Source organism: Parasteatoda tepidariorum, chromosome 2, assembly GCF_982258835.1.
Source record: "Parasteatoda tepidariorum strain Cologne lab strain chromosome 2, Ptep-v5.0, whole genome shotgun sequence".
Classification (NCBI taxonomy): domain Eukaryota; kingdom Metazoa; phylum Arthropoda; class Arachnida; order Araneae; family Theridiidae; genus Parasteatoda; species Parasteatoda tepidariorum.
The window spans coordinates 56,423,800-56,436,979 of record NC_141756.1 but is presented as its reverse complement, the minus strand read 5'-3'; the positions used below and the strand labels follow the sequence as shown (position 1 = coordinate 56,436,979).

Genomic DNA, 13,180 nt, shown 5'->3' with positions numbered 1-13,180 from the left:
TTTCGTGACAATGAAAATAAAGTTAAAACACAACGTTGTCGTAAGGTTACATGCTTTCTGGGCATAGTTCTTGTGGGATCTGATAATTCTAAAAGAATCGAGTGGCTATTAGCTGGAATGATCTGGTTGAGGAAAAGAAGAGCCACTCAATCGTAGCTGGCACATACTACCTTTATTCAGCCTATTCAGCAACAGTATCTTTTAGAAATACAGTCGGAAGATTTACCACTCATTATCCACCTTACAGAAGGCCGGAAATGATACCCTAGAGATTTCTGATGTGAACCCAAGACAAAATTTATGATGGTACCATCAAAGGATTTTGATGGTTTATGTTGGTTTCAACAAGATTCTTGATGGTCCAACATGTGTTGATGGGCACCATCATACAACAATTTCCATCATGGTTTGTTGGTTTTTGATGGACCAACAAATTCCAACATAGCAAGATGGAAAATGTTGCTGTATTGCTATGATGGTAAACCATCAAGTAATGTTGGATTTTTCATGGACCAACAGTAACCATCATATTATGATGGAATATGTTGTATTCCCCTTATGATGGTCAACCAACATGGTATGTTTACTATTGATGGACCAACAACAGTCATCAAAATATGATGGAAATTGTTGGTTTATATTTATGATGGTCAACCAACATGTTATGTATGTCAATGCCCCAGCAATAACCATCATACTAAGATGGAATATGTTGTATTCCCTTTATGATGGTCAACCAACATGTTACGTTTATTATTGATGGACCAACAAGAGCCATCAAAATATGATGGAAATTGTTGCTTTATATTTATGATGGTCAACCAACAAGTTACGTATATTAATGTTGGCCCTACAATAACCATCATATTATGATGGAATATGTTGTATTTCCCTTATGATGGTAAACCAGCATGGTATGTTTACTAATGATGAACCAACAACAGCCATCGAAATATGATGGAAATTGTTGGTAAAAAGTAGTTATTGCAAATAATAGCAATAAAACAATAAGACTGTTTATTACGATTTTAAAAAAATTAAGAAAGATTAATTTATTTAAGTACCCAAATGCTCGATTAAATAAGATAAAATTCTTATGCATACGTACACTACGCTCGAGCTTTTAATTAATAAACATAAAGTGAAATTACAAAGAAGGGAGAAAAAAAATTTATTGTAAATATTTTCATTAAGGTGAATTTGAGAAATATAGAACAATTAGGCCTTATATCAGGACTAATAAAGTTAAGAAATATTCATTCATAAAATTTTTATGTGCACGTGAACTGCTTGAGCTTTGTGTGTGACATTTTACTGAAAGGTTTAAAGTTGTTATTTAAATTACTAAATATGTGGTGGAAGTATTATTATGAAAGTTAAAAAATAAATGGTTATTGCCATTTAGAAACACAAAACAATGAGGCACACGTCGGGTTTAACTTAATTAAGAAAAATTTAAATAAGATAAAATTTTTATTCGCGTGAGTTACAGTCGAATATAGTCTTGTGATATTTTGCAATATGGTAGGAAGTTGTGATTTTAATTGCAAAAAATGTAGTAATATGTTGTTAAAGGTTAAAAATTAATAGTAACTGCAATTGATAACATTAATTTGAATTTTAAATTCAGAAAATAATAAGGCTTCATATCAATATTGATGGGATTAAAAAAGATTCATTCATATGGGTACACGACTGAGAAATTATGAGCACGTGTAGTATTTGAGCATCGTCTCGCGGCATTTTGTTGAATGCTTAAAGGTTGTGGTTTAAATGATCAAACATGTGGTGAAATTATAACGAAGGGTTTAAAATAAATGGTTATTGCAATTCATAACATTATGGAGAATATTAAAAACACCAAACAAGAAGGCTACATATCAGGATTAATTAAATTAACAGAGATTCAAAGAAGATAAAGTTTTTATTCACACGTGCGGTATAGTCGAACATATTTTTATGAAACTTCACGATAGGGTTGAAAGTTGTAATTTTAATAGCAAAATCGTAGTAATATGTTGTTAAGGGTTTGAAATTTATATTAACTGCAATTAATATCTATAAGGTAAATTTAAATTCAGAAAAACAATAAGGGTACATATTAGTATTAATATGATCAAAAAAGATTTATTCATATGGGTATACGACTGCGAGATTAAATTATGAGCATGGTTTAAAATAAATGGTAATTGCAATTCAAAACATTATGGTGAATTTTAGAAACACAAATCAAGGAGGCTATATATCAGGATTAATTAATTTAAAAAAGATTTAAGTTTTATTCACACGTACGGTATAGTCGAACATATTCTTATGATACTTAACAATGGGGTTGAAAATTGTACTTTTAAATGCTAAAAATGTAGTAATATGTTGCTAAAGGTTAAAAATTGATAGTAACTGCAATTAATATCGTAAAGGTGAGGTTTAAATGCAGAAAATAATAAAGCTACATGTCAGGATTAAGTTAAGAAAGATTCATTCATATAGGTACACTAGTGATAGATTAAATTTTTATGTACACGTGCACTACTTCAGCATTGTCTGGTTACTGAAAGGTTAAGACTTGTGATTTAAATTATTTAACATGGGGTTATTGCAATTAATAACATTATGGCGTTTTTAAAAAATACAAAACAGTAAAGCAACATATCAGGAATAATTAAATTTAGAGGATTTAAATAAGATAAAATTTTTTTGGAAATTCTGCAATTTGTATAAAAGTTCTATTTAAGGTTAAAAATAAATAGTTATGAAATATAATAACATTGAGGTAGATCTTCAATTTACAAAAAATTATGCGTATTCACAGAAATTAGAACGATTCGTGGATTTAAGTAAACGAGTGATAGATTAAATGAGAGGAACAAAAGCCTTTATTTGTACTTTTTCTTAAATCGTGCATATTCTAGTAATATTTTACAACGGCGTGGAAATTGACTATTATAATAAATAAAAATTATTATATATATTGCTTTGGTTGTCGTAGGTCATTAAAGTAAGGGTTGTGTGATTGTACTTGTTTTCCAGTCACACAATCTAGGGCCTAGAATTTAACTTCTGCCACACCCATACATCACACCCATTTATATGGTGGAACCTATTCATAAATCCAATCATTCATTCACGGATCCTAATTTTGACCTGAACCAGAGAGCGATCAATCTCCATTCCAGTACCCCCCCTCCCCAGAGATTTAATCTGTTATGAGATCATGGTGAACTTTGTGACCCAACAGATTTAACTTTCAACTGTCACCATTTATTACACGGGGAGTCTTCGACGGATGGATTCGAATTCCCGTTCTCACGAACGTGAGTCCAGCACCTTGTGAACTAGGCTATCCCGAACTATTATACAAATGAAATAATATTTAGTAATTGCAATGATTAATATATTGAATTTTAAAGTTGCAAAGGAGTGGGTAAAAACTTAAAAAATACTTATTAAATTTATTATTTAAGTATTTTGTTGGTGATGTAAACACACAAAATCATAACTCTGAATAACTTTCGATCTAATGATAGGATTTTCAGATTATAAATTTTCTCTATATCCCTGTACCCATGGTATAGCTAAGAGACCGAATACAAGACTTTCGATTCCTCCAATTTTACGAGATTGTACATGGCATGTACTCTCGGAGGGTCTTGGCTGAGTCAAGGATCGAACCCCGAAAGATATTTTAATAGAAAATGAATTTAAAAAAAAACACCTTATATTGCTTTGTTAAAATTCCAGAGTATGCTTTAATTTCTCACAAAAAGTTTTGCATTCTTGCTTCATATATTAAATAGCATTCGCTCGGTGTGCATGTTTCTTTAGCTTTTCTTGTTGTTGTTGTTACTTTACGTCGCACTAGAGCTGCACAATGGGCTATTGGCGACGGTCTTGGAAACATCCCGGAGGATGATCCGAAGACATGCCATCACAATTTTGATCCTCTGCGGAAGGGATGGCACCCCCGCTTCGGTAGCCCGACGACGTGCGCGCGAAGTCGAGCACTTTACGGTAGTACAGTTTAACGAGGACCAATACCGCACACCCTCGGTCCCTACGCAGACTGATCCAAGTGGTCACCCACCCGCACACTGACCGCAGCCAGTGATGCTTGACTTCGGTGATCTGCTGGGAACCGTGTCTTAACTATCAGTCCACTGCGGGACCTTTTCTTGTTGCTTCTATACATTCGACCCTGTGTCAATCGCAATCAGGAGTGCAGTGTGAATGGTACTTAAGTGTTCTTTTCAAATTTTACGTTTGGGGCGAGCAGCAAAATATCAGCTCACCTTCTTATTGTTTGTTGACTGTTCTCCCTCGTGCCGGTGCAATCACGTAAGTTTTTATAAAATTATTTATTCTTTTAATTATTATATTTTCAGTACCTTTTCTTCTAGATAATTTATAGGGGATAGTTCCGTATAGTGATCTGTCGTACCAACTGCAATTGCCAAGGTACCAAGTAGATTTTAAAGTTGTTAATGTTTTTAAAAATAACACGTAGATGTTTGCCCGGGGATGGCTATGAGTTATACCTTTCGAGTTGGTCCTTTTCAGTGATGTTTTTTTTTTTGTTTCTCTCGGGACACTGCCCGGAAATTTCAAGACTTGGCGATTATACTTCCACAGATCATGGTACGGAAATATCCATTTATTTTTATTCTTTACCTCCTTGTGTAAAAGCGCAATGTTTATTTATTAAAAAATTATGTGGAACTCGAGCTATAAATTGGCTGGGGACAAATCATAAATTCTATTATTATTTCATCTACCATCAGTATTCTCCCTAATCGTTTTTTGAAGGCTCTCTGCCTGAACTTTGATACCAATAAATCAACCCCTTTTCATAAAAATAAACCGGTATCTATTCAGATTCTATCTAACCGCCCCAGAAGCAGAATATTTTCAAATGTTCTGCAACAGGACTTATTAATTTATACAAATGTTCTGCAAGCATTTCACAGCGAAAAAGAGTCAGCTTTAAGTTAAAATACTATATTTTCATTTATTAAAATACAGGATCTTACACAGATACTCTACATTATTTTTAAACTAAGGCAAACATTCTTGATTTGCTACTTTTTCGCTGTCACTCATTCAAGATACAAATTGTTCTGCAGGACTTCGTTTGTTCTGCAACGTACGTCACAGTTTTAGGCACTTTTTGCTTCTGGGCTAACCGCTATCTATTCCCTAATTTATTCAGATTCAATTTTGAAAACAATTGATTCATTGTTTAAAATAAATAATAATTAAACATTGATAAAATTATCTGTCTTCAGAGGTCTGTCCAAGCCAAATTTATTACCGTTTAGGGGTACCTACAACAATTCAACTTAAAAACGGTAGTTTCACAAAATACTTTTTCTTAAAATTTTATTTTTGTGTCTCATACGAAATGATAAATCTATATTTTTGTGTTGATTTTTTAATATAATTTTTAATTTTCACTAATTATGTCTAAATTTTCACGAAACAGGTACCTCTCAGAAAAACCTAGACAGTCCATTGGTCTTTAACATAAACAGTGGGAATTAAAATAAATAAATTTTTTATTGATGTTAACTTAAAGATATTTGTAACATAGAAAATGATGGATAAAATAATTGTGATTAATGCCGTTGAAAGTCTTTTGAATTTAGTCTCTGGTGTAAGATCGTCACTCAGAAGCGAATGCAATTGCTGTACGCAAACACTCGGTGCATATGGCAAAGTTCCAAAATCCTGAACCTCTGTCGCATGGAAAGACATATGTTTATGCGTCTGACTGAATCTCACGAGATAATCTCTTCTGAGATTGAGATTCGAAAGGGGTTTAGGTAGCCCAAAGTGTTGCAATAAGGCTTTGTGTCCCGAATCTTAGAATTAAGTCGCTGAGCACGTAACTTTTGAGACTAAATTTTAAGACTGGTATCCTACAACACTAGTGATGCTCTATACATTAATAAGCAATTTTGTTTTTCTTTCATTTTATTGTTATGATCTTCTGTTTTCCCAATATTTTTTGATAGTTTGATGTGAGCTTTTTTGTTATCCACAATGCACACATCTATATTATGTAAAGCAGTTAAACATAAAGTATCTAACAATTAAACTACTTTAAATTCACTCCTGCTATTTTATCAATTGTATGAAGGACAAATGTTCTGATAGTGATACCCATATTCACATTTTTGTTTATATTCTGTAAAGTGACTGAAAATTTACTACAATTTTAAGATTATTTATTACCATTTTATTATCCTTATACGAGCGTAATTTGCTGAAAATTGTTGTAAACATAAATATTTCTTTTAAAATGTTCATTCCATTCTAAACAAGGTATTTCCTATTTAGGGCAACAAAATGCTATTTATTTTTTACTATTAATTGACTTTCTTTTTCAGTTCATTACTTTGGATGAGTTAAAAGGAACATTTGAACGTAGAATCTGTTGATCATTAGGATTTCGTTTCCATTCATCTGTTTGAGAGGATGGGTAAGTTTTGTTAGTGCAAAAAATAATCATTTTCATTTTAAAATTTAGTTAGAATTAAGAAGTTTTTTTAATTTTTCTTCAATTAAATGTGTAAACTTCTTTTTATAATGTCTAACTTTTATTTCATAACTATTTTTATTTCATAATCTGGAGTGATTTCTGTGTATCTAAAAATATCAAACTCGAAACTTTCTAAAATATAAAAGATCCTGGAAAGCACTTTGTTTAAAAATAAGGTTTCCAATTTTCTTGTCGCCATCGTACTTGTGAGTCAGAATTTCGATATCTGACATAAGTATTAATTTGAGTTTTTGCATAGCATTAAGAGTTGTTATTTGGAAAATTTTCAAAAAATTGCAAATCACAGTCACATAGTGGTTCGGGCCAAAGCTGTAGCATTACTGAAGCCTCATTTCATTTCTAATGATTTATTAGAAATGAATTATTATGTTTTTGTTTCTCAGTATTCGAAATGATTTTTAAAATAAGATTTTTAAAAAAATGTTGTGCATTTTTTGTAGCATTAGAAACAAAAAGAAAATTCTGTTAAAGAAATTGTAATCTGAGTTAAACGCTTGACATTTCTTTTTGAAATATATATTTTTAATGTGTCCTATTTTTTCTTACTGTTGTCACTACCACTGCTTTTAGTTTTTTTTACTTATTTTGTCTTTTAAAATTTTCTTGAAAAAGTCGAATGTAGTGACAATTTTGTCACCAGATAATTAGTTGAATATTTTGTATATAGTTAACTGATCGTTTGCATTTTTGTTAGAGTCTTCGTTTAGGACAACCTTATTATTTTATTACTAATAATTTTTGGAGCATTGAAGTCATTTTTCCGGCTTACTGTTCTGGACTTAAGAATTTGTATTTCTAAGACTTCATAATTTGTTAGAAATTTAATCTTGCAAAAATTAACAAACTTAGTAAGAATTGCATCTCACATAATGGACACAATTATATAATGAAAACCTCTCAGGAGAGACCATTCTCTATTCCTCGGTAAAATGGACTTGGGAATGGAGGTTGGTCGTTCTTAGTGGTGTTACCTTTATCGACTCAAAGTTACGTGATTTTTCGCAAACAATTTTAATTATAGACTGTCATTCTCTTGGTATTGAAATGTTCCTTGTGTTGATGTCGTGAAAACTGGATGGGTTAATAAAATTTTACGTTAATAGAAATTATCCCTTCTAATATAATTATGTGTGAAACGAAATGTACCAACTATGTATGGTATAGTTATTTTAAATAAATAAAAAAATTATGTTTTTAAGTTAGCATTTAATTTTTTTTTCTTCATAAAAATCAGCTGTAAAAGATGAGAAGGGATTTGTTTGTTTGAGATGCTGAGTTTTTTCCAATTAACTTTTTTTATGTACTTAAAATAACTAAAAGTTATCCAACAAAAATTACTGATTAATCAAAAATAAATCATTCAACTCTGATTACTAAATTATCGTCTTTAGTGCAATTTGACTACAACATGAAGTTGTAGATATCTGAGAGATCATCAGAAATAATTCTTTAAATAAAAACCAAGCAAATATTTAGAATACATTTTAAACTACTTATTTATTTTGATATTTTATTGTGTTTCCTTATTTGACCTTTTCCTCATCTTGTGCAGAGATTTCGCCCAATTGCTGGGAGAGGTTTTTATGGTCTCTGCTAAAGTCCATGGAAAAAATACCTTGCCTCCCTAAAGTGGTTGTAAATAGAGATCGCTACATAGAGGTGATCTTTCCCGGAGGTTTCACTGTATATGGCATTTTAATGCAGGGCAACAGTTTTATTAAACAGATGTAGAATTGTAATTTATTAATGTTTAATCTTTAACTTTCTTCCAAGCAATAGCAATAATTATACCTATTATTTTCATATATTCAACAACTTTTAAGAAATGGGTTTTAAGATTATATTTCGTCTGTTAAATTTCTATCTTATTTAAAATAGGAAAATTGACTTCAAATTTTTATATTATTAATTTTTTATTCTTTAAAACACATTCCAATAAACTGTAACAAGGTACTACATTTAAATTCTTCATTATTTAGTTTATTTTTATTATAGTTTTCAATTGCTTACAAGTATAAAATATTTAAAGGTTTACACAGTTGTAAAAGCTTAAATATTATATAACAAAGCAAATATTTGGTTGAACCAAAATTAGATGTCTTTTTTTCTCTTATTAATCAATGAAATATTTTATTTTTATCCATCGAAAATAATTTTTCCTAATTTCTAATATTTATTGAAGAATAGTTAATGTATAATTTATTTTATAGTAATTTTATTTATTTATTTTTGAATAAGAGAGCTTCTTTGCCTTAAAACAATTTTCCCTGATAAATTTAACACTAGAAAGACAAAAGAAGCCAAATTAACCCCTTTCTCTTTTTTTTTTTTTTTTTGGTTTCTCTATAATAGACAATTACAATCTCTTTTTTTTTTTATAATTTAATTCTTCATGCATTCAGAATTCCTTGAAACTCCCAAAAAACATTTTATTACTTTACTTGTACGATTTGTAAAGTTTTTTTTTACGCAAAAAACATGTATACTTTCCGTAAACATAATTTTATTATACCACACTTGTCCATCTGCCATTCATTTGCAATAGCTGTGCTATGAAACCCAATACATTCTAGCTTTCATTTGATTTTTTGTGATTAAATCCTACTATTTCACATGGTCAATAACTATCTGTATTATAAATTTTGCCCTTATGTAGCTGAATGAAAATGTGGGTTTGATATAATGTATTTTTATAATGTTAAAATTCAATGGTACCCACTGAAACATTGTTAATAGTTGACAAAATTTTCTAGTTCTGAATATTTAAGATTTTTTAGTTCAGCAAAAAGGTGTTAGAATGGTATGATGTAAGTGATATCAAAACTAAAATAGCCTTAGCAGATGGAGGCAGCACATGTGGCCTCATAACGAATCAGGGATCGTTTTTGATTGCATTACTTACAGAGGCCTTTTTTGAGTTAAAATGTTTAATAACTAAATAAGTAAACATTTGGCAAAAGAAAAAAATTTTACTTTTGGTTTTAGGAGAGAATTTCCAATAAGTTAGGATTGAAAAAAAATTAAAGAGATGCTGTACTTGTTCATTCAAACACTAACTTACTGAAAGTGCTGAGTATTTCTGACCTTCCATAAATTGTTCCAATTTAAGTGCTTATTTAATCATTCATGCCTTAGCAATATAGAAACATGTTAAAAATACAGTGTTTAGTTTAATCAAATATTTTCATTAACTAATTAGAATGAAATACTACAGAATTTCAATGATCAAGCCTATAATATATTTTTATTAAATAATTATATTAAGATTTTGGATGTCTAATCACTAACCCCCTCAGTCTTTTTAAGGTATACAGCAATGTTCAGTTTTTCTAGTGTTAAAAATTATGCAATATTTTCTCCCAGGACTATATTTATTTTATATGTTTTCATTATTATTACAGGACTGTCAACTTTCTATGCTTTTTTTTCAAATATTTATTCTAGTGCTACATAAATTTTTGTTTTAGGATATTATTTTCTATTTATTTTAGCCAATTTTCAATGCCAATACTCATAAATTCGTTCATATGCAATGAGATTTTGTTCTAGGTCTTTTGTTTTAAGGCTGTTGGCAAATTTAACAAAATTTTTTAAAGCTTTGATTTTTAAGTGTCCACCACTGTATAAAATATTTTTTAAAATGCGTATAAGCTGGCAGACCTGTTATTATTTTCAGCATAAAAATAAGCAAACAGCTACTGTCATTTGTTTATCTAATGTGTTTTAATTTGATTTTTTTATTTTGCAGTTATAATTCGAGAATTTATGGGAACAAAGTTCATCAATATTGTATATTGAAATTCAACATTTATGTATGTCAAATACTTTTGTAGATTATGTGTGTAAAAAAAAAATTATTAAAAGTATAAATGTATAAATGAATTTAAATAAATGTTTTCAAATTACATGTTTGTCTTTATTTATCAAAATTCTATTTTTTGAAATCTATTATATATTTTTTGTAAATTGTACTTATAAACTATAGGAAATTTTTTTTCCTCTTCAATCTTAATGTTAAATTAAAAATAAATTATGGAATGCTATCTTTTTTTAAATGTAGGAAAAAACTTTCTGTAACACCAAATGATTACAGTCTTAAGCTTTAATTTTGCTTAATTTAATTTCAATATTATAAGGAAACTTCTACATAATCATAGCCGATATTGACATAGTATTCCATACAAAAAATTTTTATTATATATTATTTTCAAATGTAAATTGGACTAACGTAAAGATGTTCCAATCATGCTTATTTAAAAATACATGGATTGCGGCGAAAAGTTATGGTTGTAACCAGCCAATTTTGTTTACGATATACTTAGTGGTTCACCATAATGAAAACAGCAATATATATTGGTTTTTTATGTACCAACAAACAAGCTGAAATATGGGTAATGGCTAGTCTTAACGATGTAATCAAGAATTAGTATGATTGTTGTTGGAATTCGTTCATTTGTGTTTTGTTAAACCATGAAGCAAAGTTGGATTAGCTCATATTTGTTCAATATAGGTTGTTCCAAATTCTAATATGAAGTGATGGTCTATATTGATGGTACCAAAGAATAAAATGGTTTTTTTTTGTGACATTAAGTTGGAAACCATCAATACACGTAGGTTTTCTAACATGGGGTGATGGTCAGTCTTGATGGTGGCAGCAGAAATTAAGCTGGTTTTTGATGGAATGTAAGTTGGAAACCAATAAAATATGTTGGTACCTGATTATTTTTTGTGTTGGACCATCAAAAAATACCATCAAACCATGTTGGTTTTTGATGGATTTTTTTGTTGGATTATTGAAAAATACCAGCAAAATATGTTGGTTCCTGATAAATTTTTTTGTTGGACCATCAAAAAATACCATCACACCATGTTGGTTTTTGATGGATTTTTTTTTTGTTGGACCATTGAAAAATTCCATCAAAATATGTTGGTTCCTGATAAATTTTTTTGTTGGACCATCAAAAAATACCATCAAACTATGTTGGTTCTTAATGGATTTTTTGTTGGACCATTGAAAAACACCATCAAACTATGTTGGTTTTGTCTATGTTGGCCCAACATAAATTTGTTCCAATTCCTAATATGAGGTGATGGTCAGTCTTGTTGGTACCATCAGGAATTAAGATGGTTTTTGATGGAATATAAGTTGAGACCAACAACATATGTTGGTTCCTGATTAATTTTTAGGTTGGGCTATCAAAAACTACCATCAAACCATGTTGGTTCTTGATGGATTTATTTGTTGGACTATCGGAAAATACCATCATACCATGGTGGTTTTGTTCATGTTGGTCCAACATAAATTTGTTCCAATTCCTAATATGAGGTGATGGTCAGTCTTGTTGGTACCATCATAAAATATGATGGTTTTTGATGGAAATTCATGATGGCTACCATCATATTCATGTTGGTCCATCAAAGAAAAACCATCATAAAATTTGTCTTGGGAAGTGCACCCGAAGAGATCGCAAAGTAAAGATGCCACTGAGACTAGGCATTTGACTATCAAATATTATCGACTTTACCTTAGAGACTTTAAATTTAAGTATATTACTCTCCAATATTCTGTAAAAGTAATTTCTCATGCTAATTATTGTAATCATCACTTTAAGGTTTTTATTCTCACATGCATTTTACTCTTTCGGTCTAATTTGATTATTTTACAAAGTTTCGTCTTGACTGAAATCAATTCAAAAGGAGGGTGTTGAGAATCGATATGATTAACCGCGCTTGTTATGATTATTGACTGAATAAATAGCCAACTATATCTGAGAGCAGTATAATAAAATTTTTGGAATAAAAGATTGTTGTGGTCTGTTGATGATTAAGATCTGAGTATTAATTTGCATTGTATTTAACTCATGAATTTCGCCTCTCATGTTATAAAGTTGTCACGTTCGTAAAATGTAACAGTTATAATTGTTTAGGTTTTAATAGATTTCAACTCGCTGGCCTTTTCATAAGATATTTATCGATTAAAATAATTACGCTCTCTCTCCAAATTGAATTATAGGCTATAAAAATATATAAAAATATCGCTAAGTGATAAATATTGGAGTGAACTAATAGTAAATATGAAAGAAAAATGGGAGATACTTAATGGGTGGTGAGAAAATATCGGAGTTATTTTTGAATTAATGAGGTCATTTTAACAGAGTATAAGCTGAAATGACACAGCAGGATTTTTCCTGCACCGCAGTGAAAAAAAAAATTATACCCCTCTTACAGCTATTGGCTACCGAAATGGGCTACAGATGGCGTAGAGTAGAACTCTCTACCTATGGCAACACTTCGCATGCTTTCAGCATTAGTATGTGGAGAGTCATAGAAGATGGAAGTGCAATAATTTCGATCTTGATTTCCACCTGGATTAAAATATTGAACACTGCACTAAGCATGTGTTCTAAAAGAAAACGGCATGGAAGTTTCAAAAAATATTTTTAATAATGAAAAATATTAAGAAAAAGAAAAATATTGTAATTCATTCAAATGCATCTTAAAGCTCCATGACTCCATGTACATTCCTATTGAACTGAAAAGAGAGGGGGAGGAAAAGGGGAAGGGATAGAGCATGGAGTCCAGAGTGAAAGGCATGGAACCGGTCTTCTCTCCAGATGGCGT

At 30.2% G+C, this 13,180-nt stretch overlaps 1 long non-coding RNA gene across 3 annotated transcripts; it reads left to right on the top strand.

Annotated features, from left to right (window-relative positions):
- The first annotated feature begins 4,276 nt into the window (after positions 1–4,276).
- On the top strand, positions 4,277–10,464 carry LOC147815778 (uncharacterized). 3 transcript variants are annotated; one of them, XR_015431383.1, is made up of 3 exons: positions 4,277–4,335; positions 6,387–6,478; positions 10,308–10,464. It is a non-coding gene; the product is annotated as an uncharacterized LOC147815778 (long non-coding RNA). The 3 variants fall into 3 exon arrangements; XR_015431382.1 differs by having other exon boundaries at positions 4,327–4,455; XR_015431384.1 differs by lacking the exon at positions 4,277–4,335 and adding an exon at positions 4,349–4,635.
- Positions 10,465–13,180: the final 2,716 nt, after the last annotated feature.